Genomic DNA, 15,546 nt, shown 5'->3' on the forward strand with positions numbered 1-15,546 from the left:
GATCTGGAAAGGAATAACTCCGCTCACGTGGGAGTTTGTGCACGGTTACCAAGGGAGGAAAGTTGCATACACCATTTTTTCAAGTCCGAAAGAATTAATGGAGGGGAGCAAGATAATGAGTGCATAAAGATTTAAGCGAGCAAGAAGCAAATGGGTGCGATCATACCAGCACTAATACACCGGATCCCATCAGAACTCCGAAGTTAAGCGTGCTTGGGCGAGAGTAGTACTAGGATTGGTGAACTCCTAGGAAATCCTCGTGTTGCACCCCAATTTTATTAATATTTTATTTTTGATATACTATTTTCAGATTCCATATGTCGTTTCGGCGAGACAATTGGAAACAACGCGCCGGATACTCGGAGCATTTATGGTTCGATCGTCATTACTAAATGGGAACGGTGCAAAACCGGGATTTGGGCGTTCGTCGTGGATTGTTGGCCCCGTGATATTATTGCATCTATCCGGGGCTGTGGCAGATCTGGAAAGGAATAACTCCGCTCACGTGGGAGCTTGTGCACGGGTACCAAGGGAGGAAAGTTGCGTACACCATTTTTTCAAGTCTGAAAGAATTAATGGAGGGGAGCAAAATAGTGAGTGCATAAAGATTTAAGCGAGCAAGAAGAAAATGGGTGCGATCATACAAGCACTAATGCATCGGATCCCATTTGAACTCCGAAGTTAAGCGTTCTTGGCGAGAGTAGTACTAAGATTGGTGACCTCCTAGGAAGTCCTCGTGTTGCACCCCAATTTTATTAATAATTTCTTTTTGATATACTATTTGCAAATTCCATATGTCGTTTCGGCGAGACAACTGGAAACAACGCGCCGGATACTCGGAGCATTTGCGGTTCGATCGTCACTATTGAATGGGAACGGTGCAAAACCGGGCTTTGGGTGTTCGTCGTGCATTGTGGGCCCCGCGATAGTATTGCATCTATCCGGGGCTGCGGCAGATCTGGAAATGAACAACTCCGCTCACGTGGGAGCTTGTGCACGGGTACCAAGGGAGGAAAGTTGCATACACCATTTTTTCAAGTCTGAAGAATTAATGGAGGGGAGGATGATAGTGAGTGCATAAGGATTTAAGCGAGCAAGAAGCAATCGGGTGCGATCATACCAGCACTAATACACCGGATCCCTTCAGAACTCCGAAGTTAAGCGTGCATGGGCGAGAGTAGTACTAGGATTGGTGAACTCCTAGAAAGTCCTCGTGTTGCACCCCAATTTTATTAAAATTTTATTTTTGATATACTATTTTCAAATTCCATATGTCGTTTCGGCGAGACAACTGGAAACAACGCGCCGGATACTCGGAGCATTTATGGTTTGATCGTCATTACTGAATGGGAACGGTGCAAAACCGGGATTTGGGCATTCGTCGTGGATTGTGGGCCCCGCGATAATATTGCATCTATCCGGGGCTGCGGCAGATCTGGAAATGAATAACTCCGCTCACGTGGGAGCTTGTGCATGGGTACAAAGGGAGGAAAGTTGCATACACCATTTTTTCAAGTCTGAAAGAATTAATGGAGGGGAGAAAAATAGTGAGTGCATAAAGATTTAAGCGAGCAAGAAGAAAATGGGTGCGATCATACAAGCACTAATGCATCGGATCCCATTTGAACTCCGAAGTTAAGCGTTCTTGGCGAGAGTAGTACTAGGATTGGTGACCTCCTAGGAAGTCCTCGTGTTGCACCCCAATTTTATTAATATTTTATTTTGGATATACTATTTTCAAATTCCATATGTCGTTTCGGCGAGACAACTGGAAACAACGCGCCGGATACTCGGAGCATTTACGGTTCGATCGTCATTACTGAATGGTAACGGTGCAAACTGGGATTTGGGCGTTCGTCGTGGATTGTGGGCCCCGCGATATTATTGCATCTATCCGGGGCTGCGGCAGATCTGGAAATTAATAACTCCGCTCACGTGGGAGCTTGTGCACGGGTACCAAGGGAGGAAAGTTGCATACACCATTTTTTCATGTCTGAAAGAATTAATGGAGGGGAGCAAAATAGTGAGTGCATAAAGATTTAAGCGTGCAAGAAGAAAATGGGTGCGATCATACAAGCACTAATGCATCGGATCCCATTTGAACTCCGAAGTTAAGCGTTCTTGGCGAGAGTAGTACTAAGATTGGTGACCTCCTAGGAAGTCCTCGTGTTGCACCCCAATTTTATTAATATTTTATTTTTGATATACTATTTGCAAATTCCATATGTCGTTTCGGCGAGACAACTGGAAACAACGCGCCGGATACTCGCACCATTTGCGGTTCGTTCGTCATTATTGAATGGGAACGGTGCAAAACCGGGCTTTTGGTGTTCGTCGTGCATTGTGGGCCCTGCGATAGTATTGCATCTATCCGGGGCTGCGGCAGATTTGGAAATGAATAACTCCGCCCACATGGGAGCTTGTGCACGGGTACCAAGGGAGGAATGTTGCATACACCGTTTTATCAAGTCTGAAAGAATTAATGAAGGGGAGCAAAATAGTGAGTGCATAAAGATTTAAGCGTGCAAGAAGAAAATGGGTGCGATCATACAAGCACTAATGCATCGGATGCCATTTGAACTCCGAAATTAAGCGTTCTTGGCGAGAGTAGTACTAAGATTGGTGACCTCCTACGAAGTCCTCGTGTTGCACCCCAATTTTATTAATATTTTATTTTTGATATACTATTTGCAAATTCCATATGTCATTTCGGCGATACAACTAGAAACAACACGCCGGATACTCGGACAATTTGCGGCACGATCGTCATTACTGAATGGGAACGGTGCAAAACCGGGCTTTTGGCAATCGTCGTGCATTGTGGGCCCCATGATATTATTGCATCTATCTGGGGCTACGGCAGATCTACAAAGGAATAACTCCACTCACGTAGAAGCTTGTGCACGGTTACCAAGGGAGGAAAGTTGCATACACCGTTTTTTCAAGTTTGAAAAAATTAATGGAGGGGAGCAAAATAGTGAGTGCATAAAGATTTAAGCGAGCAAGAAGAAAATGGGTGCGATCATACAAGCACTAATGCATCGGATCCCATTTGAACTCCGAAGTTAAGCGTTCTTGGCGAGAGTAGTACTAAGATTGGTGACCTCCTAGGAAGTCCTCGTGTTGCACCCCAATTTTATTAATATTTTATTTTTGATATACTATTTGCAAATTCCATATGTCGTTTCGGCGAGACAACTAGAAACAACACGCCGGATACTCGGACCATTTGCGGCACGATCGTCATTACTGAATGGGAATGGTGCAAAACCGGGCTTTTGGCAATCGTCGTGCATTGTGGGCCCCATGATATTATTGCATCTATCCGGGGCTGCGGCAGATCTGGAAAGGAATAACTCCGCTCACGTGGGAGTTTGTGCACGGTTACCAAGGGAGGAAAGTTGCATACACCATTTTTTCAAGCCCGAAAGAATTAATGGAGGGGAGCAAGATAGTTAGTGCATAAAGATTTAAGCGAGCAAGAAGCAAATGGGTGCGATCATACCAGCACTAATACACCGGATCCCATCAGAACTCCGAAGTTAAGCGTGCTTGGGCGAGAGTAGTACTAGGATTGGTGAACTCCTAGGAAATCCTCGTGTTGCACCCCAATTTTATTAATATTTTATTTTTGATATACTATTTTCAGATTCCATATGTCGTTTCGGCGAGACAATTGGAAACAACGCGCCGGATACTCGGAGCATTTATGGTTCGATCGTCATTACTAAATGGGAACGGTGCAAAACCGGGATTTGGGCGTTCGTCGTGGATTGTTGGCCCCGCGATATTATTGCATCTATCCGGGGCTGTGGCAGATCTGGAAAGGAATAACTCCGCTCACGTGGGAGCTTGTGCACGGGTACCAAGGGAGGAAAGTTGCATACACCGTTTTTTCAAGTCTGAAAGAATTAATGGAGGGGAGCAAAATAGTGAGTGCATAAAGATTTAAGCGAGCAAGAAGAAAATGGGTGCGATCATACAAGCACTAATGCATCGGATCCCATTTGAACTCCGAAGTTAAGCGTTCTTGGCGAGAGTAGTACTAAGATTGGTGACCTCCTAGGAAGTCCTCGTGTTGCACCCCAATTTTATTAATATTTTCTTTTTGATATACTATTTGCAAATTCGATATGTCGTTTCGGCGAGACAACTGGAAACAACGCGCCGGATACTCGGAGCATTTACGGTTCGATCGTCATTACTGAAAGGTAACGGTGCAAACTGGGATTTGGGCGTTCGTCGTGGATTGTGGGCCCCGTGATATTATTGCATCTATCCGGGGGTGCGGCAGATCTGGAAATGAATAACTCCGCTCACGTGGGAGCTTGTGCACGGGTACCAAGGGAGGAAAGTTGCATACACCATTTTTTCAAGTCTGAAAGAATTAATGGAGGGGAGCAAAATAGTGAGTGCATAAAGATTTAAGCGTGCAAGAAGAAAATGGGTGCGATCATACAAGCACTAATGCATCGGATCCCATTTGAACTCCGAAGTTAAGCGTTCTTGGCGAGAGTAGTACTAAGATTGGTGACCTCCTAGGAAGTCCTCGTGTTGCACCCCAATTTTATTAATATTTTATTTTTGATATACTATTTGCAAATTCCATATGTCGTTTCGGCGAGACAACTGGAAACAACGCGCCGGATACTCGCACCATTTGCGGTTCGTTCGTCATTATTGAATGGGAACGGTGCAAAACCGGGCTTTTGGTGTTCGTCGTGCATTGTGGGCCCTGCGATAGTATTGCATCTATCCGGGGCTGCGGCAGATCTGGAAATGAATAACTCCGCTCACGTGGGAGCTTGTGCACGGGTACCAAGGGAGGAAAGTTGCATACACCATTTTTTCAAATCTGAAGAATTAATGGAGGGGAGCATGATAGTGAGTGCATAAAGATTTAAGCGAGCAATAAGCAATCGGGTGCGATCATACCAGCTCTAATACACCGGATCCCATCAAAACTCCGAAGTTAAGCGTGCTTGGGCGAGAGTAGTACTAGGATTGGTGAACTCCTAGGAAATCCTCGTGTTGCACCCCAATTTTATTAAAATTTTCAAATTCCATATGTCGTTTCGGCGATACAACTAGAAACAACACGCCGGATACTCGGACCATTTGCGGCACGATCGTCATTACTGAATGGGAACGGTGCAAAACCGGGCTTTTGGCAATCGTCGTGCATTGTGGGCCCCATGATATTATTGCATCTATCTGGGGCTACGGCAGATCTACAAAGGAATAACTCCACTCACGTGGAAGCTTGTGCACGGTTACCAAGGGAGGAAAGTTGCATACACCGTTTTTTCAAGTTTGAAAAAATTAATGGAGGGGAGCAAAATAGTGAGTGCATAAAGATTTATGCGAGCAAGAAGAAAATGGGTGCGATCATACAAGCACTAATGCATCGGATCCCATTTGAACTCCGAAGTTAAGCGTTCTTGGCGAGAGTAGTACTAAGATTGGTGACCTCCTAGGAAGTCCTCGTGTTGCACCCCAATTTTATTAATATTTTATTTTTGATATACTATTTGCAAATTCCATATGTCGTTTCGGCGAGACAACTAGAAACAACACGCCGGATACTCGGACCATTTGCGGCACGATCGTCATTACTGAATGGGAATGGTGCAAAACCGGGCTTTTGGCAATCGTCGTGCATTGTGGGCCCCATGATATTATTGCATCTATCCGGGGCTGCGGCAGATCTGGAAAGGAATAACTCCGCTCACGTGGGAGTTTGTGCACGGTTACCAAGGGAGGAAAGTTGCATACACCATTTTTTCAAGCCCGAAAGAATTAATGGAGGGGAGCAAGATAGTTAGTGCATAAAGATTTAAGCGAGCAAGAAGCAAATGGGTGCGATCATACCAGCACTAATACACCGGATCCCATCAGAACTCCGAAGTTAAGCGTGCTTGGGCGAGAGTAGTACTAGGATTGGTGAACTCCTAGGAAATCCTCGTGTTGCACCCCAATTTTATTAATATTTTATTTTTGATATACTATTTTCAGATTCCATATGTCGTTTCGGCGAGACAATTGGAAACAACGCGCCGGATACTCGGAGCATTTATGGTTCGATCGTCATTACTAAATGGGAACGGTGCAAAACCGGGATTTGGGCGTTCGTCGTGGATTGTTGGCCCCGCGATATTATTGCATCTATCCGGGGCTGTGGCAGATCTGGAAAGGAATAACTCCGCTCACGTGGGAGCTTGTGCACGGGTACCAAGGGAGGAAAGTTGCATACACCGTTTTTTCAAGTCTGAAAGAATTAATGGAGGGGAGCAAAATAGTGAGTGCATAAAGATTTAAGCGAGCAAGAAGAAAATGGGTGCGATCATACAAGCACTAATGCATCGGATCCCATTTGAACTCCGAAGTTAAGCGTTCTTGGCGAGAGTAGTACTAAGATTGGTGACCTCCTAGGAAGTCCTCGTGTTGCACCCCAATTTTATTAATATTTTCTTTTTGATATACTATTTGCAAATTCCATATGTCGTTTCGGCGAGACAACTGGAAACAACGCGCCGGATACTCGGAGCATTTACGGTTCGATCGTCATTACTGAATGGTAACGGTGCAAACTGGGATTTGGGCGTTCGTCGTGGATTGTGGGCCCCGCGATATTATTGCATCTATCCGGGGCTGCGGCAGATCTGGAAATGAATAACTCCGCTCACGTGGGAGCTTGTGCACGGGTACCAAGGGAGGAAAGTTGCAAACACCATTTTTTCAAGTCTGAAAGAATTAATGGAGGGGAGCAAAATAGTGAGTGCATAAAGATTTAAGCGTGCAAGAAGAAAATGGGTGCGATCATACAAGCACTAATGCATCGGATCCCATTTGAACTCCGAAGTTAAGCGTTCTTGGCGAGAGTAGTACTAAGATTGGTGACCTCCTAGGAAGTCCTCGTGTTGCACCCCAATTTTATTAATATTTTATTTTTGATATACTATTTGCAAATTCCATATGTCGTTTCGGCGAGACAACTGGAAACAACGCGCCGGATACTCGCACCATTTGCGGTTCGTTCGTCATTATTGAATGGGAACGGTGCAAAACCGGGCTTTTGGTGTTCGTCGTGCATTGTGGGCCCTGCGATAGTATTGCATCTATCCGGGGCTGCGGCAGATCTGGAAATGAATAACTCCGCTCACGTGGGAGCTTGTGCACGGGTACCAAGGGAGGAAAGTTGCATACACCATTTTTTCAAATCTGAAGAATTAATGGAGGGGAGCATGATAGTGAGTGCATAAAGATTTAAGCGAGCAATAAGCAATCGGGTGCGATCATACCAGCTCTAATACACCGGATCCCATCAAAACTCCGAAGTTAAGCGTGCTTGGGCGAGAGTAGTACTAGGATTGGTGAACTCCTAGGAAATCCTCGTGTTGCACCCCAATTTTATTAAAATTTTCAAATTCCATATGTCGTTTCGGCGATACAACTAGAAACAACACGCCGGATACTCGGACCATTTGCGGCACGATCGTCATTACTGAATGGGAACGGTGCAAAACCGGGCTTTTGGCAATCGTCGTGCATTGTGGGCCCCATGATATTATTGCATCTATCTGGGGCTACGGCAGATCTACAAAGGAATAACTCCACTCACGTGGAAGCTTGTGCACGGTTACCAAGGGAGGAAAGTTGCATACACCGTTTTTTCAAGTTTGAAAAAATTAATGGAGGGGAGCAAAATAGTGAGTGCATAAAGATTTATGCGAGCAAGAAGAAAATGGGTGCGATCATACAAGCACTAATGCATCGGATCCCATTTGAACTCCGAAGTTAAGCGTTCTTGGCGAGAGTAGTACTAAGATTGGTGACCTCCTAGGAAGTCCTCGTGTTGCACCCCAATTTTATTAATATTTTATTTTTGATATACTATTTGCAAATTCCATATGTCGTTTCGGCGAGACAACTAGAAACAACACGCCGGATACTCGGACCATTTGCGGCACGATCGTCATTACTGAATGGGAATGGTGCAAAACCGGGCTTTTGGCAATCGTCGTGCATTGTGGGCCCCATGATATTATTGCATCTATCCGGGGCTGCGGCAGATCTGGAAAGGAATAACTCCGCTCACGTGGGAGTTTGTGCACGGTTACCAAGGGAGGAAAGTTGCATACACCATTTTTTCAAGTCCGAAAGAATTAATGGAGGGGAGCAAGATAGTTAGTGCATAAAGATTTAAGCGAGCAAGAAGCAAATGGGTGCGATCATACCAGCACTAATACACCGGATCCCATCAGAACTCCGAAGTTAAGCGTGCTTGGGCGAGAGTAGTACTAGGATTGGTGAACTCCTAGGAAATCCTCGTGTTGCACCCCAATTTTATTAATATTTTATTTTTGATATACTATTTTCAGATTCCATATGTCGTTTCGGCGAGACAATTGGAAACAACGCGCCGGATACTCGGAGCATTTATGGTTCGATCGTCATTACTAAATGGGAACGGTGCAAAACCGGGATTTGGGCGTTCGTCGTGGATTGTTGGCCCCGCGATATTATTGCATCTATCCGGGGCTGTGGCAGATCTGGAAAGGAATAACTCCGCTCACGTGGGAGCTTGTGCACGGGTACCAAGGGAGGAAAGTTGCATACACCGTTTTTTCAAGTCTGAAAGAATTAATGGAGGGGAGCAAAATAGTGAGTGCATAAAGATTTAAGCGAGCAAGAAGAAAATGGGTGCGATCATACAAGCACTAATGCATCGGATCCCATTTGAACTCCGAAGTTAAGCGTTCTTGGCGAGAGTAGTACTAAGATTGGTGACCTCCTAGGAAGTCCTCGTGTTGCACCCCAATTTTATTAATATTTTCTTTTTGATATACTATTTGCAAATTCCATATGTCGTTTCGGCGAGACAACTGGAAACAACGCGCCGGATACTCGCACCATTTGCGGTTCGTTCGTCATTATTGAATGGGAACGGTGCAAAACCGGGCTTTTGGTGTTCGTCGTGCATTGTGGGCCCTGCGATAGTATTGCATCTATCCGGGGCTGCGGCAGATCTGGAAATGAATAACTCCGCTCACGTGGGAGCTTGTGCACGGGTACCAAGGGAGGAAAGTTGCATACACCATTTTTTCAAATCTGAAGAATTAATGGAGGGGAGCATGATAGTGAGTGCATAAAGATTTAAGCGAGCAATAAGCAATCGGGTGCGATCATACCAGCTCTAATACACCGGATCCCATCAAAACTCCGAAGTTAAGCGTGCTTGGGCGAGAGTAGTACTAGGATTGGTGAACTCCTAGGAAATCCTCGTGTTGCACCCCAATTTTATTAAAATTTTCAAATTCCATATGTCGTTTCGGCGATACAACTAGAAACAACACGCCGGATACTCGGACCATTTGCGGCACGATCGTCATTACTGAATGGGAACGGTGCAAAACCGGGCTTTTGGCAATCGTCGTGCATTGTGGGCCCCATGATATTATTGCATCTATCTGGGGCTACGGCAGATCTACAAAGGAATAACTCCACTCACGTGGAAGCTTGTGCACGGTTACCAAGGGAGGAAAGTTGCATACACCGTTTTTTCAAGTTTGAAAAAATTAATGGAGGGGAGCAAAATAGTGAGTGCATAAAGATTTATGCGAGCAAGAAGAAAATGGGTGCGATCATACAAGCACTAATGCATCGGATCCCATTTGAACTCCGAAGTTAAGCGTTCTTGGCGAGAGTAGTACTAAGATTGGTGACCTCCTAGGAAGTCCTCGTGTTGCACCCCAATTTTATTAATATTTTATTTTTGATATACTATTTGCAAATTCCATATGTCGTTTCGGCGAGACAACTAGAAACAACACGCCGGATACTCGGACCATTTGCGGCACGATCGTCATTACTGAATGGGAATGGTGCAAAACCGGGCTTTTGGCAATCGTCGTGCATTGTGGGCCCCATGATATTATTGCATCTATCCGGGGCTGCGGCAGATCTGGAAAGGAATAACTCCGCTCACGTGGGAGTTTGTGCACGGTTACCAAGGGAGGAAAGTTGCATACACCATTTTTTCAAGCCCGAAAGAATTAATGGAGGGGAGCAAGATAGTTAGTGCATAAAGATTTAAGCGAGCAAGAAGCAAATGGGTGCGATCATACCAGCACTAATACACCGGATCCCATCAGAACTCCGAAGTTAAGCGTGCTTGGGCGAGAGTAGTACTAGGATTGGTGAACTCCTAGGAAATCCTCGTGTTGCACCCCAATTTTATTAATATTTTATTTTTGATATACTATTTTCAGATTCCATATGTCGTTTCGGCGAGACAATTGGAAACAACGCGCCGGATACTCGGAGCATTTATGGTTCGATCGTCATTACTAAATGGGAACGGTGCAAAACCGGGATTTGGGCGTTCGTCGTGGATTGTTGGCCCCGCGATATTATTGCATCTATCCGGGGCTGTGGCAGATCTGGAAAGGAATAACTCCGCTCACGTGGGAGCTTGTGCACGGGTACCAAGGGAGGAAAGTTGCATACACCGTTTTTTCAAGTCTGAAAGAATTAATGGAGGGGAGCAAAATAGTGAGTGCATAAAGATTTAAGCGAGCAAGAAGAAAATGGGTGCGATCATACAAGCACTAATGCATCGGATCCCATTTGAACTCCGAAGTTAAGCGTTCTTGGCGAGAGTAGTACTAAGATTGGTGACCTCCTAGGAAGTCCTCGTGTTGCACCCCAATTTTATTAATATTTTCTTTTTGATATACTATTTGCAAATTCCATATGTCGTTTCGGCGAGACAACTGGAAACAACGCGCCGGATACTCGGAGCATTTACGGTTCGATCGTCATTACTGAATGGTAACGGTGCAAACTGGGATTTGGGCGTTCGTCGTGCATTGTGGGCCCCGCGATATTATTGCATCTATCCGGGGCTGCGGCAGATCTGGAAATGAATAACTCCGCTCACGTGGGAGCTTGTGCACGGGTACCAAGGGAGGAAAGTTGCATACACCATTTTTTCAAGTCTGAAAGAATTAATGGAGGGGAGCAAAATAGTGAGTGCATAAAGATTTAAGCGTGCAAGAAGAAAATGGGTGCGATCATACAAGCACTAATGCATCGGATCCCATTTGAACTCCGAAGTTAAGCGTTCTTGGCGAGAGTAGTACTAAGATTGGTGAACTCCTAGGAAGTCCTCGTGTTGCACCCCAATTTTATTAATATTTTATTTTTGATATACTATTTGCAAATTCCATATGTCGTTTCGGCGAGACAACTGGAAACAACGCGCCGGATACTCGCACCATTTGCGGTTCGTTCGTCATTATTGAATGGGAACGGTGCAAAACCGGGCTTTTGGTGTTCGTCGTGCATTGTGGGCCCTGCGATAGTATTGCATCTATCCGGGGCTGCGGCAGATCTGGAAATGAATAACTCCGCTCACGTGGGAGCTTGTGCACGGGTACCAAGGGAGGAAAGTTGCATACACCATTTTTTCAAATCTGAAGAATTAATGGAGGGGAGCATGATAGTGAGTGCATAAAGATTTAAGCGAGCAATAAGCAATCGGGTGCGATCATACCAGCTCTAATACACCGGATCCCATCAAAACTCCGAAGTTAAGCGTGCTTGGGCGAGAGTAGTACTAGGATTGGTGAACTCCTAGGAAATCCTCGTGTTGCACCCCAATTTTATTAAAATTTTCAAATTCCATATGTCGTTTCGGCGATACAATTAGAAACAACACGCCGGATACTCGGACCATTTGCGGCACGATCGTCATTACTGAATGGGAACGGTGCAAAACCGGGCTTTTGGCAATCGTCGTGCAATGTGGGCCCCATGATATTATTGCATCTATCTGGGGCTACGGCAGATCTACAAAGGAATAACTCCACTCACGTGGAAGCTTGTGCACGGTTACCAAGGGAGGAAAGTTGCATACACCGTTTTTTCAAGTTGGAAAAAATTAATGGAGGGGAGCAAAATAGTGAGTGCATAAATATTTATGCGAGCAAGAAGAAAATGGGTGCGATCATACAAGCACTAATGCATCGGATCCCATTTGAACTCCGAAGTTAAGCGTTCTTGGCGAGAGTAGTACTAAGATTGGTGACCTCCTAGGAAGTCCTCGTGTTGCACCCCAATTTTATTAATATTTTATTTTTGATATACTATTTGCAAATTCCATATGTCGTTTCGGCGAGACAACTAGAAACAACACGCCGGATACTCGGACCATTTGCGGCACGATCGTCATTACTGAATGGGAATGGTGAAAAACCGGGCTTTTGGCAATCGTCGTGCATTGTGGGCCCCATGATATTATTGCATCTATCCGGGGCTTCGGCAGATCTGGAAAGGAATAACTCCGCTCACGTGGGAGTTTGTGCACGGTTACCAAGGGAGGAAAGTTGCATACACCATTTTTTCAAGTCCGAAAGAATTAATGGAGGGGAGCAAGATAGTGAGTGCATAAAGACTTAAGCGAGCAAGAAGCAAATGGGTGCGATCATACCAGCACTAATACACCGGATCCCATCAGAACTCCGAAGTTAAGCGTGTTTGGGCGAGAGTAGTACTAGGATTGGTGAACTCCTAGGAAATCCTCGTGTTGCACCCCAATTTTATTAATATTTTATTTTTCATATACTATTTTCAGATTCCATATGTCGTTTCGGCGAGACAATTGGAAACAACGCGCCGGATACTCGGAGCATTTACGGTTCGATCGTCATTACTAAATGGGAACGGTGCAAAACCGGGATTTGGGCGTTCGTCGTGGATTGTTGGCCCCGCGATATTATTGCATCTATCCGGGGCTGTGGCAGATCTGGAAAGGAATAACTCCGCTCACGTGGGAGCTTGTGCACGGGTACCAAGGGAGGAAAGTTGCATACACCGTTTTTTCAAGTCTGAAAGAATTAATGGAGGGGAGCAAAATAGTGAGTGCATAAAGATTTAAGCGAGCAAGAAGAAAATGGGTGCGATCATACAAGCACTAATGCATCGGATCCCATTTGAACTCCGAAGTTAAGCGTTCTTGGCGAGAGTAGTACTAAGATTGGTGACCTCCTAGGAAGTCCTCGTGTTGCACCCCAATTTTATTAATATTTTCTTTTTGATATACTATTTGCAAATTCCATATGTCGTTTCGGCGAGACAACTGGAAACAACGCGCCGGATACTCGGAGCATTTACGGTTCGATCGTCATTACTGAATGGTAACGGTGCAAACTGGGATTTGGGCGTTCGTCGTGCATTGTGGGCCCCGCGATATTATTGCATCTATCCGGGGCTGCGGCAGATCTGGAAATGAATAACTCCGCTCACGTGGGAGCTTGTGCACGGGTACCAAGGGAGGAAAGTTGCATACACCATTTTTTCAAGTCTGAAAGAATTAATGGAGGGGAGCAAAATAGTGAGTGCATAAAGATTTAAGCGTGCAAGAAGAAAATGGGTGCGATCATACAAGCACTAATGCATCGGATCCCATTTGAACTCCGAAGTTAAGCGTTCTTGGCGAGAGTAGTACTAAGATTGGTGAACTCCTAGGAAGTCCTCGTGTTGCACCCCAATTTTATTAATATTTTATTTTTGATATACTATTTGCAAATTCCATATGTCGTTTCGGCGAGACAACTGGAAACAACGCGCCGGATACTCGCACCATTTGCGGTTCGTTCGTCATTATTGAATGGGAACGGTGCAAAACCGGGCTTTTGGTGTTCGTCGTGCATTGTGGGCCCTGCGATAGTATTGCATCTATCCGGGGCTGCGGCAGATCTGGAAATGAATAACTCCGCTCACGTGGGAGCTTGTGCACGGGTACCAAGGGAGGAAAGTTGCATACACCATTTTTTCAAATCTGAAGAATTAATGGAGGGGAGCATGATAGTGAGTGCATAAAGATTTAAGCGAGCAATAAGCAATCGGGTGCGATCATACCAGCTCTAATACACCGGATCCCATCAAAACTCCGAAGTTAAGCGTGCTTGGGCGAGAGTAGTACTAGGATTGGTGAACTCCTAGGAAATCCTCGTGTTGCACCCCAATTTTATTAAAATTTTCAAATTCCATATGTCGTTTCGGCGATACAACTAGAAACAACACGCCGGATACTCGGACCATTTGCGGCACGATCGTCATTACTGAATGGGAACGGTGCAAAACCGGGCTTTTGGCAATCGTCGTGCAATGTGGGCCCCATGATATTATTGCATCTATCTGGGGCTACGGCAGATCTACAAAGGAATAACTCCACTCACGTGGAAGCTTGTGCACGGTTACCAAGGGAGGAAAGTTGCATACACCGTTTTTTCAAGTTTGAAAAAATTAATGGAGGGGAGCAAAATAGTGAGTGCATAAATATTTATGCGAGCAAGAAGAAAATGGGTGCGATCATACAAGCACTAATGCATCGGATCCCATTTGAACTCCGAAGTTAAGCGTTCTTGGCGAGAGTAGTACTAAGATTGGTGACCTCCTAGGAAGTCCTCGTGTTGCACCCCAATTTTATTAATATTTTATTTTTGATATACTATTTGCAAATTCCATATGTCGTTTCGGCGAGACAACTAGAAACAACACGCCGGATACTCGGACCATTTGCGGCACGATCGTCATTACTGAATGGGAATGGTGAAAAACCGGGCTTTTGGCAATCGTCGTGCATTGTGGGCCCCATGATATTATTGCATCTATCCGGGGCTTCGGCAGATCTGGAAAGGAATAACTCCGCTCACGTGGGAGTTTGTGCACGGTTACCAAGGGAGGAAAGTTGCATACACCATTTTTTCAAGTCCGAAAGAATTAATGGAGGGGAGCAAGATAGTGAGTGCATAAAGACTTAAGCGAGCAAGAAGCAAATGGGTGCGATCATACCAGCACTAATACACCGGATCCCATCAGAACTCCGAAGTTAAGCGTGTTTGGGCGAGAGTAGTACTAGGATTGGTGAACTCCTAGGAAATCCTCGTGTTGCACCCCAATTTTATTAATATTTTATTTTTCATATACTATTTTCAGATTCCATATGTCGTTTCGGCGAGACAATTGGAAACAACGCGCCGGATACTCGGAGCATTTACGGTTCGATCGTCATTACTAAATGGGAACGGTGCAAAACCGGGATTTGGGCGTTCGTCGTGGATTGTTGGCCCCGCGATATTATTGCATCTATCCGGGGCTGTGGCAGATCTGGAAAGGAATAACTCCGCTCACGTGGGAGCTTGTGCACGGGTACCAAGGGAGGAAAGTTGCATACACCGTTTTTTCAAGTCTGAAAGAATTAATGGAGGGGAGCAAAATAGTGAGTGCATAAAGATTTAAGCGAGCAAGAAGAAAATGGGTGCGATCATACAAGCACTAATGCATCGGATCCCATTTGAACTCCGAAGTTAAGCGTTCTTGGCGAGAGTAGTACTAAGATTGGTGACCTCCTAGGAAGTCCTCGTGTTGCACCCCAATTTTATTAATATTTTCTTTTTGATATACTATTTGCAAATTCCATATGTCGTTTCGGCGAGACAACTGGAAACAACGCGCCGGATACTCGGAGCATTTACGGTT

The 15,546-nt window shown here is 45.1% G+C and overlaps 5 non-coding genes and 27 pseudogenes across 5 annotated transcripts; all 32 read left to right on the top strand.

Moving 5' to 3' along the window:
* Nucleotides 1-152: 152 nt before the first annotated feature.
* On the top strand, nt 153-271 carry LOC148856621 (5S ribosomal RNA). Its single transcript, XR_016098167.1, has one exon. It is a non-coding gene; the product is annotated as a 5S ribosomal RNA (ribosomal RNA).
* Nucleotides 272-630: 359 nt separating this feature from the next.
* On the top strand, nt 631-748 carry LOC148856622 (5S ribosomal RNA; annotated as a pseudogene).
* A 358-nt stretch (nt 749-1,106) lies between these two features.
* Nucleotides 1,107-1,225, top strand: LOC148856623 (5S ribosomal RNA; annotated as a pseudogene).
* Nucleotides 1,226-1,584: 359 nt separating this feature from the next.
* On the top strand, nt 1,585-1,702 carry LOC148856624 (5S ribosomal RNA; annotated as a pseudogene).
* Nucleotides 1,703-2,060: 358 nt separating this feature from the next.
* Nucleotides 2,061-2,178, top strand: LOC148856625 (5S ribosomal RNA; annotated as a pseudogene).
* Nucleotides 2,179-3,014: 836 nt separating this feature from the next.
* On the top strand, nt 3,015-3,132 carry LOC148856626 (5S ribosomal RNA; annotated as a pseudogene).
* Nucleotides 3,133-3,491: 359 nt separating this feature from the next.
* LOC148856627 (5S ribosomal RNA) lies at nt 3,492-3,610 on the top strand. Its single transcript, XR_016098168.1, has one exon. It is a non-coding gene; the product is annotated as a 5S ribosomal RNA (ribosomal RNA).
* Nucleotides 3,611-3,969: 359 nt separating this feature from the next.
* LOC148856628 (5S ribosomal RNA) lies at nt 3,970-4,087 on the top strand (annotated as a pseudogene).
* Nucleotides 4,088-4,445: 358 nt separating this feature from the next.
* On the top strand, nt 4,446-4,563 carry LOC148856629 (5S ribosomal RNA; annotated as a pseudogene).
* Nucleotides 4,564-4,921: 358 nt separating this feature from the next.
* On the top strand, nt 4,922-5,040 carry LOC148856630 (5S ribosomal RNA; annotated as a pseudogene).
* A 340-nt stretch (nt 5,041-5,380) lies between these two features.
* LOC148856631 (5S ribosomal RNA) lies at nt 5,381-5,498 on the top strand (annotated as a pseudogene).
* A 359-nt stretch (nt 5,499-5,857) lies between these two features.
* Nucleotides 5,858-5,976, top strand: LOC148856632 (5S ribosomal RNA). The gene has a single exon (XR_016098170.1). It is a non-coding gene; the product is annotated as a 5S ribosomal RNA (ribosomal RNA).
* A 359-nt stretch (nt 5,977-6,335) lies between these two features.
* On the top strand, nt 6,336-6,453 carry LOC148856633 (5S ribosomal RNA; annotated as a pseudogene).
* A 358-nt stretch (nt 6,454-6,811) lies between these two features.
* LOC148856634 (5S ribosomal RNA) lies at nt 6,812-6,929 on the top strand (annotated as a pseudogene).
* A 358-nt stretch (nt 6,930-7,287) lies between these two features.
* LOC148856635 (5S ribosomal RNA) lies at nt 7,288-7,406 on the top strand (annotated as a pseudogene).
* A 340-nt stretch (nt 7,407-7,746) lies between these two features.
* On the top strand, nt 7,747-7,864 carry LOC148856636 (5S ribosomal RNA; annotated as a pseudogene).
* A 359-nt stretch (nt 7,865-8,223) lies between these two features.
* On the top strand, nt 8,224-8,342 carry LOC148856637 (5S ribosomal RNA). Its single transcript, XR_016098171.1, has one exon. It is a non-coding gene; the product is annotated as a 5S ribosomal RNA (ribosomal RNA).
* A 359-nt stretch (nt 8,343-8,701) lies between these two features.
* LOC148856638 (5S ribosomal RNA) lies at nt 8,702-8,819 on the top strand (annotated as a pseudogene).
* Nucleotides 8,820-9,177: 358 nt separating this feature from the next.
* Nucleotides 9,178-9,296, top strand: LOC148856639 (5S ribosomal RNA; annotated as a pseudogene).
* Nucleotides 9,297-9,636: 340 nt separating this feature from the next.
* On the top strand, nt 9,637-9,754 carry LOC148856640 (5S ribosomal RNA; annotated as a pseudogene).
* A 359-nt stretch (nt 9,755-10,113) lies between these two features.
* LOC148856641 (5S ribosomal RNA) lies at nt 10,114-10,232 on the top strand. The gene has a single exon (XR_016098172.1). It is a non-coding gene; the product is annotated as a 5S ribosomal RNA (ribosomal RNA).
* A 359-nt stretch (nt 10,233-10,591) lies between these two features.
* LOC148856642 (5S ribosomal RNA) lies at nt 10,592-10,709 on the top strand (annotated as a pseudogene).
* A 358-nt stretch (nt 10,710-11,067) lies between these two features.
* Nucleotides 11,068-11,185, top strand: LOC148856643 (5S ribosomal RNA; annotated as a pseudogene).
* Nucleotides 11,186-11,543: 358 nt separating this feature from the next.
* Nucleotides 11,544-11,662, top strand: LOC148856644 (5S ribosomal RNA; annotated as a pseudogene).
* Nucleotides 11,663-12,002: 340 nt separating this feature from the next.
* LOC148856645 (5S ribosomal RNA) lies at nt 12,003-12,120 on the top strand (annotated as a pseudogene).
* Nucleotides 12,121-12,479: 359 nt separating this feature from the next.
* LOC148856646 (5S ribosomal RNA) lies at nt 12,480-12,598 on the top strand (annotated as a pseudogene).
* Nucleotides 12,599-12,957: 359 nt separating this feature from the next.
* On the top strand, nt 12,958-13,075 carry LOC148856647 (5S ribosomal RNA; annotated as a pseudogene).
* Nucleotides 13,076-13,433: 358 nt separating this feature from the next.
* Nucleotides 13,434-13,551, top strand: LOC148856648 (5S ribosomal RNA; annotated as a pseudogene).
* Nucleotides 13,552-13,909: 358 nt separating this feature from the next.
* On the top strand, nt 13,910-14,028 carry LOC148856649 (5S ribosomal RNA; annotated as a pseudogene).
* A 340-nt stretch (nt 14,029-14,368) lies between these two features.
* On the top strand, nt 14,369-14,486 carry LOC148856650 (5S ribosomal RNA; annotated as a pseudogene).
* A 359-nt stretch (nt 14,487-14,845) lies between these two features.
* LOC148856651 (5S ribosomal RNA) lies at nt 14,846-14,964 on the top strand (annotated as a pseudogene).
* Nucleotides 14,965-15,323: 359 nt separating this feature from the next.
* On the top strand, nt 15,324-15,441 carry LOC148856652 (5S ribosomal RNA; annotated as a pseudogene).
* The last annotated feature ends 105 nt before the right edge of the window (nt 15,442-15,546 follow it).

This window comes from Nelumbo lutea, chromosome 4 (genome assembly GCF_056320005.1).
Source record: "Nelumbo lutea isolate HS-2025 chromosome 4, American lotus-T2T, whole genome shotgun sequence".
Lineage (NCBI taxonomy): Eukaryota > Viridiplantae > Streptophyta > Magnoliopsida > Proteales > Nelumbonaceae > Nelumbo > Nelumbo lutea.